Here is a 13,066-nt window from a genome sequence, read left to right as displayed (position 1 = left end):
AATACATATTCACAAAGTTACAAATATATATGCAGTGAACTTTTCAAAATCACAGTGTATGATCAAGAATTTGGAAAGGCTGAATTTTTCAAAATGACAGAAATACAAATTCAGTCTATGGGACCATCTGTAATACCTAAATGTTGTATTTTTGTTTTCTAGAAAGTCGTCAAAATTTACCAACTATATTTTCCTGTAAGTAAGGAACAGCTATTTACAAATGGAATACCTCATACCTATAACCCTCCATTGCCACAAGTTACAGCCACAGTGGTTTTGTATCAATGAATAAAGGCTTTGCTTCTACTGCATATAGTTTTGCTTCTTTGGACCCCTCCGACTGAATCCAACAGAATCATAATTTCTCCATCAATAGCTTATATTTGTATTCAAAGGGCAACCTGTTTTTGTGCAGCAGTGGCTTGTGGGGTTCAGGGTCTTGCAAGTGGGTGGGTGTGACAAACAAATGTGTGTGGAGGTAAGTTTGTAGCTTGTGATGTAGATCTTATTTGACTGCAGGGAAACGGCAATCTCATACATACCTGCAGCTGGGTGAAAGACTGGGTGAATTTATATACTAAAATCTTCTTATAGCTCTCTTAATAGCATTCTTGGGAGGGGGAATGTGTACACCCCTGTTGCTATGTGGCTATATGAAGCTCAGCATGTAGTGTAGGATATGTTACTGCATATGCACTGAGTATTTATGGGTTGTCATAATGCTGGTGTCACTGAGCTTATAGCTCTTATGCTACATGCCTGTATATGTGTGCCTGGGAGATCATGGTGGGATATACACAAGGGAATGTATAATTCTGTTTGTGGATTTTCAACATGTTACTGCTTATGTATTCTTTCAGAAGGGCAGGCTGCCCTATACTTCCCTATTTCTAATTAGTTTTTGTGAAGGTCCTGAAAGTCTTACCTTTTTAAAGAAAGGGTAGCTGCAATTTAGTAGTCAGCAGAGGACACTCTGCACATGCACGAAGGCATTGCATTCTTTTGTTGGAGCTACAAGAGAAGGGGAAACAAAACTGCAAGGAGAATTCCATGGGGTGTATCTGTTGATGGGGAAGGAAGAGTAGGATGTGAGAACAAGCAGAACTTCACAGGAGAGAGGAAGGACCTCAGCAGTGTGGGCTGGGCTCAGACTGATGCTCTTGCCAGCCCCCTCTGCAATGATTGTTCCTGAATCCTGATCTCAACCTGTAAGAAAAGGGGGGGGCTCTTTCCCCTGTTTTCCTGAGTTCCGCCTCGGGGGCTGTCCTCTGTGCCAGACGGGGAGGGTCTGCTGCAACTGGACAGACACTCTCCTCCGCCCAGGTCTGTGCAGCCGGCAGCCCCGCTTGAGAGTCTCCAGCTAGGCAGCCGCAGCCTCCCTTCGCTCGTCGTCTCGCTGTCCCTCTCCCTGCATCGCGATCGGCTCCATCACCTGCGCTTCAGGTAAGAGCAGAAATGGTCAGGCGGGTTTCACCCAACTTTCCCCAGCCAGCAGGTGGTCGAGGGCGTGCCTCCCGTCTCTCGATCTCCCCTTCTCGATCGTGGTCGCATCCTGGCAAGCCAATGAATCCTGTGCCGTTACTGCTAAGGAAAGAAGAGGTGAAGACCCAAGCACATCGCCCAGCGCAACTGAGGGGGGGGGGGGGGGGGGGGAAAAATGGGGGTTGGGAAACAAAGAGGGGTTTCTCGGAGCCACACTTCACCCATGATTTAGCTCGGAACGCTCTTTCTAGTGCAGTCCCGGAACCTGTACGTAAATAAGAGCGCCTCTGAGTAATAGGCAGAGTGTATTTGCCTTGCCGCTGACCAATTTTGACCAGCCCCTTCCCTAGGTCTTTCTAGTTAAAAAGTTTTATTTCCCTGGTACCTGTCATTTTTGAAATTGGTAATTTGTGCATGGAGGGAAGGTGGCGTGCTGTAGCCCGAGCTGGTCAGATCTGGGTTGCTAAGCAGGGCCAGTACTTGGAAAGGAGACCACCAAGGAAGGCTCTGCAGAGGAAGACCATGGCAAACTACCTCTGCTTCTCACTTGCCTTGAAAGCCCCTTCTTGGGATCCAGCTAAGACTCAATGGCACTTTATACACACACACATTTGTGCCTCTGAAGTATAGGAGAGGAGGGACTTGGAGAAGTTTCTCTGCTTTTTCTCCTGCCTAGGACCAGAAATGTAAGGGTCCCTGTGAATTTCATTAAGAAACTGAAATGCCAGTACAGAATGGGACAGGTTTTAGTTTCTTTCCACTACCTTTTGCCTTGTTCTAAATTGATGTTTTGAATAAAATGGGTTAAACGTTTTAAAAGACATCAAAACAAGCTTTCCTGTTTTCATGATGTAACGTTACAGCAAGTTGCCATCTCCAATATCTTACATTAATCATCTGTCTCACTGGGAAAGTGTAACAATTTTATAACAAATGGTTAAACATAGTTAATTATGTTTTATTTTTAATTTAGAGTATGGTGCTGTGCTTTTATTTATAAGGTATTCTATTAATATGTAAAGCAGAACGTTTGCTCTGCTAATAGTACAGATATTTGCGGGTTCTTGATTTCTCAAAAAGAGTATTATTACTACATATTCCTGTTTGGTGACTTATTTTTAATCTTAATTTTCAATATACATTAATCACCCTTCTAGATGTGCATGTATCTGAGGAAGAGCTCTGGCTCATGAAAATTTATCTGGAATATATGTTAGTCACTAAAGTGTTTACTGGATGCCTGTTTAATTTTTAACAGGTCTCTTTATCCCCTTCCTCCAAAAGCACTCTGAGATCTGCCCTTATGTTCTGCTCATTTTTATTGGCCTGTATCTTGGCTTGCACATGGGTCTTGCAAGGTACTGTTTAAAAATGTATTTGGTAATGCATATATCACTTTTCTGCCATTGCATTGGAGGTGACTTTCAATTCAAAATAATGCCTACAATATAATATCCATTACACAAAAGGAAAAAGAAATAGAAAAGGAAGAAGAAAATAGCAAGTTTGTGAAAAAACCAGCCCTGCTAGATCAGACCAAAAGTCCATCTAGTCCAGCGTCCTGTCTCATGCAGTGCCCAACCAGCTCTTCTGGAGATCCAACAACAAGGCATAGAGGCCAAGACCAGACCTCCCCCTGATGTTGCCTCCTGGCTTTGGGATTCTGAAGTTTAGTGCCTCTGAATATGGAAGTTACTCCCAGTCACCATGGCTAGTAGCCACCGATAGATTCACAGAGGATAGGTCTATCTGATCTCCTCTTAAAGATGTTTATTCCTGTGGCCATCACTAAATCCTCTGGCAGTGAATTCTACATTTTAATTACTCTGTGTGTAAAGAAGTATTTCCTTTTGTCCTTCCTGAATCTACAGCCCATCAGCTTCATTGGATACTCTCAAGTTTTAGTATTTTGGGAGAGGAAGAAAAATGTCTCTTTGTCAACTGTCTCCACCCCATGAATAATTTTATAAACCTCTATCATGCCTCCCCTTAGTTGTCTCTTTTCTAAACTGAGAAGTCCCAGAGTCTTCAGCCTCTTCTGTACTTTATCCAGCTCTGCAATGTCCTTTTTGAAATACAGTGACCAGAACTGTACACATAATTCTAAATGATGCCACAGCATAGAGCTATACAGTGACATTATAATATCGCCTGTTTTATGTTCAGTCCCTTTCCTAAGAATACCTGACATAAGAGTTTGCCTTTTTCACTGCTGGAGCACACTGGGTTGACACTTTGTTGGTCTTAAAGGTGCCCCTGGACTCAAACTTGTTCTTCTTTATGCCTTTGTCATCCAGAGGCCCAACTGCTTCTCTGGCTGGTTTCCTGCTCCAGATATATTTAGAGAAATACTTATTGTTCATCTTGATGTTTTCACCAACCCGCTCCTCAAAATCTCTCTTTGCATGCCTAATTATGGACTTACATTTCCTTTGCCAAACCTGTCATCCCTTCTGTTCAATTCATTGGGGCAGACTCAGGCCTGTAGCTACAGTGGGGCATTCTGGGGCCCATCCCCCTGACTTTCTGCCAGGGCCCCCCAACTTACCACCCTGGCCCAGCCCCTCAACATTTCTTGCGCTCTCTGCCATCAGGGGCAGTGGCAAGCCTCCCGCCACCCTTCCCCCCTGCAGTTCTCTGTCCCTTTATGGAGTCCTCACTGCTGCCGCCGCTGCTGCCAGGAACAGTGGCAAGCCTTGTGCCATCCTCCCCCCCCCAGCAGTTTTCTGTATCCTTATGGAGTCCTCCGCTGGCAAAGCAAGCCCACCTCCCACCAACCCCAGAAGGGTATCCTCAGTACAAGAGGAAATGGGTCCAAGGAAGGGGTTCCTTCTAAGGGATCACATCCCTCCTCAGACTGATGCCCTCTGACCTTGAGACTCTCACTCTCCACAAACGCAGAAGAGCTGTCAGCACACACAGGAGTGGGACTGTTCTGGTAAGTCCGTGAGTGTCTCTTCCCCAAGCCTCTATTTTTGCCTCAGCTTCTCCAGGGCGGCAATCCGAAAGGGAAAGAACCTGCTTCTTGAGACCCAAGGGCTCCATGCAGCAAGCACACACCCATGGTTTCCACGCAATGGGTAGATAATCATACATGTGGCACTCTCCACAACAACAACAACAACAACGACGAAAAGGCTAGCCCCCACTCCCCTGCTGGATTTCTACCTCCATAACTGGTTAGTTGAGTAAAGAATCTTAGAGTGACATAGGGTGCTTAGCTGACATGTAGTAGGAAGCATATAGCAGCACACCACCCACCTTGCTGATGTGGAGCTCGTATGTCGGTTCTCAGGAGACTTGGACTAGAGGGGTTCTTGTCGGCTCCCCCTCAACATCCCAAGCTCAACTCCCCTGTTTGAAGCACTATGAGCAAGTCCTGGGACCAAGCCCCAGAGGAGTATTCTGTGCCTTTTACAGGCTTGACTCATGAGCTATGCCTTACAGCTGAGAGCTGTGGCTCCATCCTCAGGAGTCAGACAGTAGCAGGCAGTTAACTCGCCTCATGCAAGAAGAAGCCACCCCCAGCAGAACCATGTACTAAAGAATTTAAAACTTCTTAGTTTCTCGCAGGGCTCTCAGGCCTGATGCCCAGGGTAATAGCCACAGGCCAAGAGCCCTTTGGCTCTGCCCTTCAGCTTGTGCCAAAGGCTCACACCTCTGACCAAGAGCCTTAGAGTTCAGAGGCCACTGTCAACACCTCTCAGCAGCAACAGCAGAGGGTGGAGCCAGCAATCAGCCCCAGGCAAACAGACCTTTCTCAATTAGCAACAAACCAGACAAACAAAACACCACTCTCCAGCAGGCTACAAGCACCCACTCACCCTCAAACACTGTCCTCTCACAAAGCAACCTCAGTTACTGCACCCTAGCCATTAATGCACCTTCCCAGCAGCTTTCTCCTATGCTCCTTCTCCCAGCCCAGCTGACCCAGTTTCACATTTTAATCACTCACTGTGTCAAGAAGTGTTTCTTTTTGTCTGTCCTGAACCTAATGCCCATCAGCTTAACTGGATGCCTTCAAGTTCAAGTATTTTAGGAGGGAGAGGAATAGTTCTCTTGGTCCTCTCTCTCTATCCTGTGTACAGTTGTATAATCCTGTATCGTGCCCCTCCTTAATCGTTTCTTTTCTAAACTGAAAAGTTCCAGACTCTTCAGCGTTTCCTTATAGAGAAGGTGCACCAGCCTCCTAATGACCTTGGTTGCCCTGTTCTGTACCTTTTCCAGCTCTGCAGTGTCCCTTTTGAGAAACAGTGATCAGAACTGCACACAGTATTCCAACTCAGGCTTTACCATAGATCTATATGGGGGCATTATAATATCAGCCATCTTATTTTCATTCCCTTTCCTGATAATTCCCAACATAGGGTTTGCCTTTTTCACCACGGCAGCACACTGGGTCGACAATTTCATTGAGCTATCTACTATGACCCCAAGTTCTTTTCCCCCCTCAATCACAGCAAGTTCAGACCCCATTAGTCTATACTTGAAGTTGGGATTTTTTTGTTCCAGTGTGCACTTACATTTACCAACACTGAACTTAATCTGCCACATTGTCGTCGCCCACTCACCCAGTTTGTGGAGATCGTCTTGAAGCTCTTCACAGTCAGCCTTGGTTTTCACCATCCTGAATAATTTGGTCTCATCTGCAAACTTGGCTACTACACTATTCACCCTTAATTCGAGATAATTTATGAACAAATTAAAAGCCTTTTGAAAGTCCAGGTATATAGTATCTACCAGATCGCTATTTTCTATATGCTTGTTCAGTTTCTCAAAGAACTTCAAAAGATTGGTGAGGCAGTTATAATTGATAACTAAATTGGATGGTTGCGGCAGTACACAGTTTGGGGAGGTGTGGAGGCAACTGGCAGTACAGTTGTATTATGTACTGAGATCGAGGCAGCGTTTCAAACAAGTGATTTCTTTATTAGCTCAGAACACAACAACAACACCCATAGAACGATCCAACTTTATACACTTTGAACTAGCGAGGCCACACCCCCTATTACAGTAATGTCCAATCATGATAGAGAGCTTAGGACCAATGGGATTTGTTCCTGCCAAGGTCAGGGTCTTTCCGGATTGGTCTGTCATGCTACAGCAACCAATCCGACTGCAGACTTTAGAATCCTAAGAGTCTATGGAGCTTGTGTCTGAAGCTCCAGCTTGTTTACTTTAGGCCAGTGATGGCGAAGCTTTTAGAGACCAAGTGCCCAAACTGCGACCCAAAACCCACGTATTTATCGCAAAGTACCAACACGGCAAATTTAACCTGAATATTGAGGTTTTACTTTAGAAAAAACAAACAAAGTAAGGAAAGCAATCCCAAATGCTTTCATTTACTTAAAATTATTTGGCAGAGAACTCGACACTTTAATGATGGCCTGGGCCTGGCTGGGGCGATGGCACGCGTGCCCACAGAGAGGGCTCTGAGTGCCACCTCTGACACCCGTGCCATAGGTTTGCCACCACTGCTTTAGGCAATACAATAAGCAAATACATAACAAGTTGGTTTCATCCAGGCCCATAGTGTGGGCATCTTCTCCCTGTGTATACACTGTAATGGCTGGTGGTAGATGCCGTTTGAGAGGGAGGAGCCCAAGGATGTGCATTGGGGGAGAACCTGAACAGAGCCTGTGTTGCTTTGCAGGCAGTACGGGTGGAGAAATTCTGTAAGAACTCTTTTTCCAGTATCTCAGCTTGTATAAAAGGAAGCAGCTAGATAGAAGCTATGCTATGGGATGAATAGGAAGGCTCTGGGTCTGACTGGGCTTCTTGTTGCCTACCATACATTATTCTACAAAGAGCATTTAGGAGATGTATTAAATGGCTGAGAGGTATGGCTGAATTGGCTGCTCTGACAGTGAATCAAGACTGAACAACAGAAGCAAGGCATCCAGACCACATCCTCTGGATCCCTGGGTCAGATGATGTTTTGTCAGGTACACTTAAGATCCTTCCCATAGGCTTTGGCAATGTTGGTATCCTTTGTCATTACTTGACAACACATCTTTGAATTTTAATTTAATTGAGTTAGTTGCAAAACGTAAGAAATACGTATTTGGTAGGCTGACAGGGCTGACAGCAGTGACCTTCCACCAAAGCAGTTTGCTGCGCAACAGTTTCCATCATGCCTTTTATGAGCAACGAAGGGTTGATTCAAATGTGCAGAAACAGCATAAGATACAGCGCTTCCTCCTGGATTGTACCACTGCAGAATGTGGTGAGGTTCACATGTTGGAGCGTTCTACCATGTTTTGGGGGGAGAAACAGCTTTCTGTTCGCAGAATGCTAGCATATTAAAGCCTTCTTAACAGTGCTAGTGTTTTTGTAGTTAAGGAGTTATTTACTTTGGAGAAAATCAAATATGCAATTCCTGAACTGCAGACATGCTATTTGCTGTTTGTGCAAAGCCTGGTATGTATGATGAGCATGAAAAACTGTAGACTCCTGCTGTGTATGATCAGGTAAATTATATGATCAGAATTTGGGTTCAGAAAAAAATCTGCAAGGGCTTGGACATACTCATGGCCAAGATAGAATGTATTTATTCTGCAAGGGAAAGCATTTTTGCTCACACTGACCTTGGTACAATCTCCTGCTTTCAAGAAGCTGTTAGACTAGAGTAATTTATAATATAGATTTAAATTAGATTACCGTAAATGGCAGGTAATCCAATTTTGTAATCAAGTTTGTCTGGTAATTCTAACAAAGCTGGAAGCTTTCTATTTCAAAATGCTTTGGATCTGTAACAAATTACTAAAACTGCATAAGGATTTTGGGGGCTTTAATAAATAGAATTATATTTTCTTGCTTGCAGAAAGCTCCCTGTTTCTCTAATCCTAACTGTAGATTAAATCCATTAAAAGAATCATTTTGAGTCATCTTTTTTCTTGTGCATGTTTCTTTGTCCCACCTAGTCCCACCCCACTTCTAGCCCACTTTTTGATGAATGGACCATTATGGTCAAAATACTCCCTCTTCTCCCCCTCACCCTGAAAATGTGTCGTTTTTTGATTAAGGCATGAAAATATTGATATATGACTAGAGCATTGTAACAATAGGCTTAGCATATTCTCTGAAGTCCCAAGCTTTCATTTTTTAAAAAGTAAGAAGATAGAGACTTACTTTAAAAAAAATGAAAGCTGGGAATTCAGAGAATATGCTAAGCCTATTGTTACAATGCTCTAGCAATATATCAATATTTTAGTGCCTTTTAAAAAAAGGGGGATGCTGTGATGCCACCGATAAAGATAGCACCCTCCCTTGAAAATCCTCATTATTGAAGGCATGTGCAGAAGAAAATAAACTGACTCTGCAACTATAAAAATGCGAGGGAGGACAGATGTGCAGAAGAACTGTGCCCAAACCAATTCCAATGCTTGTGGATAAACTGCCAAGAAAATCAAGAGTAAGTCAAGTGTGCAGAAAAGCCAACAGAAACCAAATAACTGAATGGAGAAGGAATATTAGACAAAGCTACACAGTTGAGACCAAGGCCAATTTCTGTCTGCCAGTCACATGTGGCCCCATCAACAAGTTTCAGGCTGTGTTTAGTCTGCTGAGTGCTAATTTCTATCCTAAGGTTTCTTAATCCACTTCTAAATCCAGCAGCTATCTATAGTAATGGGCAGTATTTGCATAGTTTTGTTAAGGCCCTCTTACTCTTATGTGTATTTAAAATCTCTGTGAACTGTTCCCATTGTCCCTTGAACTTTCCAGGAGCTGAACTGCAGCATCTCAGACTATGTAAGCCACATATGCCTATTCATCTGCGGCAGCAATCACATGTCCCTTCTAAAAATCACTGACTTCTACATTTGTTGTTGTTGTTGGAGAGTAAAAAACCCGACTCAAACTGAAAAGTACTGGGTTCGACGCATAGAGAACTCGGACTACGACATGCGTTCAGACGCGTTTACTGTATTTCACAACAAGACAAGGAAAAAGGGCCCTGCAAGGCCAACTATATACACTCCGCCTGGCACACCTCTGTCCCTATTGGAGGGTTTGAATTTCCCGCCAAGGGTGCTATTGGTGGACTCTAGGTGGACTAGGATCCAAGGTCCCCTTTGTGTTTGGGGACCAAGCTCCTGCTTATCCGCGGATCCCTGGTGGTGGTCCACGTACAAAACACCCCTCCCCCCTTAGTTTCGATTCAACCTATGTTACATAGTCCTGCAGATAGGTGTGTGGGCGGGTCCACGCTCTCGGAGGGAATGCCGGGGTGCTGGTACGGGGTTGCTTACGGCTGCCTCTGGCTGGCTGACTTTTCTGGTTGTGGTGAGGGCAGCAGCGGCTCTTCGGGTTCTGGCAGTGTGGCCGGGGGCTCACCTGTGTGTGGGAGTTTGGGCCGAGCAATGGCCTGCGGTGCATAGAGCGGACAACACCCAACCCTGGTGACAGGGTTGGGTGTTGTCCGCTGTGTCAGTAGGAAGTGGGTGAGCCGGAACTCCCAGTCTCTCTCCGTGATCTGGCTGAGGGTTTCCTTTGCTGTGTGAGCCATCCTCTCCACTTGTCCATTGGTCACGGGGTGTAAAGGTGCCGATCTTCCATGCCGGATCAGGTTCCTCTGGAGGAAGTTCTGGAACTCCACTGACGTGAAGGCAGTCCTGTTGTCAGAGACTATCGTGTCCGGCAGCCCATGGGTGGAGAAGATTCGGTGGAGTGAGCATATAACTGCCTTTGCGAAGGTAGTGGACATGGGGCCACCACCTCACCCAAAACTCAGGAGATGATGGGGCCTCGGGCCAATCAGGAAGCGATATCCATGGCCTGAAGGGGTGGCTCAGGGAGACCTTCAAACATCAGGACCCCGGGGGCGAGTTGGCATCTCCGGATGGGAGGGGCAGTCTGCTGAGGGCATCAGCATGCCCCATCACCTTGCCTGGGCGGTGTGCCAGGTGGTAATTGTAGTCGGCCAGGAAGAGGGACCAATGGAGAACCCTGGGTGAGAGTACCTGGGGGGTCTGCTTGTCCACTGCAAATAAGCTGAGGAGAGATTTGTGGTCAGTCACAATAGTGAAGGGGCACCCATACACAAAGTTATGAAACTTTTTCACCCCTGCCACAATCGCCAACCCCTCCCAGTCTATCTGTGCGTAATTGTGCTCGGCGGCCATCAAAGTCCATGAGTAGTAAGCCACGGGTACCTCCCGGCCATCAGAAAGAAGGTGGCCCAGAACTGCGCCGATGCCATAGGGGGAGGCATCGCATGCGAGGACTACAGGGAGGGACTCATCAAAGTGTGCCAACACCACATTCAAGATGAGTAGCACCTTGACCCCCTTGAATGCCATCGCCTCCCTCAGGCCCCATGACCAGGGTGCTGATTTGTCCAGGAGGCGGTGAAGAGGCTCTGCAACAGCAGCCTTGTGTGGCAGAAAGGCATGATAAAAGTTCAGGAGTCCTAGAAACGCCTGAAGTTCTGCCTTGCATGTGGGTCTGGGGGCCTCCACGGTGGCCTTGACCTTGTCCCTCACTGGATGGAGGTCAGACACATTGATCCAGAAGCCCAGGAAGCCCACCTCCGGGACCCCAAGGAGGCACTTCTCCTATTTGACTTTGAGGCCTGCTAAGTTGAAGCCGTGAAGGACGGCGCGGAGGTGGGAGGCGAAGTCATTCGGGGTGGCCACGGCGACGAGGACGTCATCGCAAAATGGCATCACCCCAGGGATCCCTTTCAACAAGGAGTCCATTAGTTGCTTAAAAATGCCTGGGGCCACACTTACACCAAACTGTAGCCTCCTAACCTTAAAAGCCCCCCGGTGTGTTACAATAGTCTGGGCCGTTGCTGTGGCCTCATCCACTGACAGTTGTTGGTATGCTTGCACGAGATCCAACTTGCCAAAAATCTTAGCCCCTGCTAATGAAACCAACACATGACTCACGACTGGGACGGGGTAGGCATGGTCATGGAGGGCTTTGTTCAATGTACATTTATAGTCCACGCAGATGCGGACGTTGCCATTGGGCTTGATGGGGGTTACAATGGGGGTCTCCCACGGCACATGGGAGACCGGTTCAAGGACCCCTTGGGCCACTAAACGGTCCAGCTCCGCATCGATTTTTGGCCGCAAAGCGAACAGGGCAGTGCGGAACCACATGCGGATGGGGGCAATTTGGGGGTCAAGTTGCAATGAAACAGGGGGCCGCTTGTAACAACCCAGAGCCCCATCAAAGACCGCAGGGAATTCCCCGCAAACCTCAGCAAAATCCTGCAGCGCACATTTATTCACCCCCCTCGACTGTAATGCCCAACGGCGCAAACCACACCTGCCCCAATAAGCTAACCAAATTCCCCTCCACTACAATTAAGTCCAGGAAACCCTCAAAACCCCGGTACTTCACCCGGAAAGTCCCCACACCCCGTATAAGAACCGGGTTCCTCTGGAAGTCCACCATGCTCAAGGGCAAAGACAGCAGGTGGGGCCTGCCATTTGGACAAAGTCTGTTCAGTGTTTCCACAGATATGATGGAAGCTGCTGACCCTGAGTCCACTTCCATGGGGCAGGGGGACCCCTTGATCGTGACCTGGACCTGAATCTTTGGGGCTGCGGGCAAGTTGGGGAGGCATAGGAGGTAGAGATTGTCCGTGCCCTCGGTGGCCTCGTAGTGCACGAAGGCCTGGCAGCATCATTGCGGCTGGGGTGGATGGTTCTGGTTGTCCTTGAATCTGCAGACGCGGGCGAGGTGTCCTTGATTTTCCACGTGTGGCAGCTGTCATCACGGAACTTGCGCTCGTGCGCCTCTCTGCACCTGGTGCACGGGGAATATCCAGCAGGCTTACCAAAGTTTCCGGAGGCTCTGGCGGATCCTGGTGGCTTTCAACGGTGTGGTGTGCGGACGAGACGGACATCATCCTCGTCTGAGGTCTCGGGCGCCGAGTCAGGGAGCACGAGATGGGACACTGCCGGTGGTCAGTCACAGTGGGAGGCCTCTTGGGCGATGGCGAGCTGGAGGGCCTCATTGAGTTTGATGTCGGATGTGTCGATCATCTTTTGGCGGAGCTTCAGGTCGCTGATTCCCCAGGTGAACTGGGTCCAGAGGTTCTTCTCCACCTTGGAAAAGTCGCACTCCATGGCGTGTTGGCAAAGCGCGGCCATGAATGCTGCGGTCGTCTTGCTGGGCTTCTGGATGCGCCCCTGGAATTCCATCCGCTTGGCCAGCATCGTTAGCTTGGGCGTGAGGTACCTGGTTTGGGCATCTATGATCTCCTTGTACGTGCACTTGAGGATAGCCTTCGGGGCCAGGAGGCTCTTTGTGAGCTGGATGGTGTTCACGCCACAAGAGCTGAGCCCATCTCTTGCCTGCATCGGTTATCTCATGGAAGGCGAGTTGGCAGGTTAGCTGGTCCATCCACGAATCCCAGAGCTCAGGATGAGTGGGGTCAAAAACCTCGAGGTGTCCCGGAGCGGAGGCCATGACTCTAGCGCGGAGCAGGGGAGCGGTGTTCAGCGATTCCGGGTGCAGTGTGGTGCTGCTTGGGAGCGGTGCAGGCTCGGTGGCGTTATCTGGAACAATGCTTGGTGCTGCACTGGACAGTGAGCCTGACCTGCTCATCGGGATCCCACGTTCGTCG

At 47.6% G+C, this 13,066-nt stretch overlaps 1 protein-coding gene across 1 annotated transcript in view; it reads left to right on the top strand.

Annotated features, from left to right (window-relative positions):
- The first annotated feature begins 1,365 nt into the window (after positions 1-1,365).
- Positions 1,366-13,066, top strand: part of RAB3B (RAB3B, member RAS oncogene family) — a 104,653-nt gene continuing 92,952 nt past the window's right edge. The window contains exon 1 of the mRNA XM_015411972.1: positions 1,366-1,443. The gene's annotated coding sequence lies outside the window, so the exon portion shown is untranslated. The remainder of the gene's footprint in view (positions 1,444-13,066) is intronic.

Source organism: Gekko japonicus, unplaced genomic scaffold (assembly GCF_001447785.1).
Source record: "Gekko japonicus isolate JY-2015 unplaced genomic scaffold, Gekko_japonicus_V1.1 scaffold664, whole genome shotgun sequence".
NCBI lineage: Eukaryota > Metazoa > Chordata > Lepidosauria > Squamata > Gekkonidae > Gekko > Gekko japonicus.
This window is presented reverse-complemented; position numbering and strand designations above follow the sequence as displayed.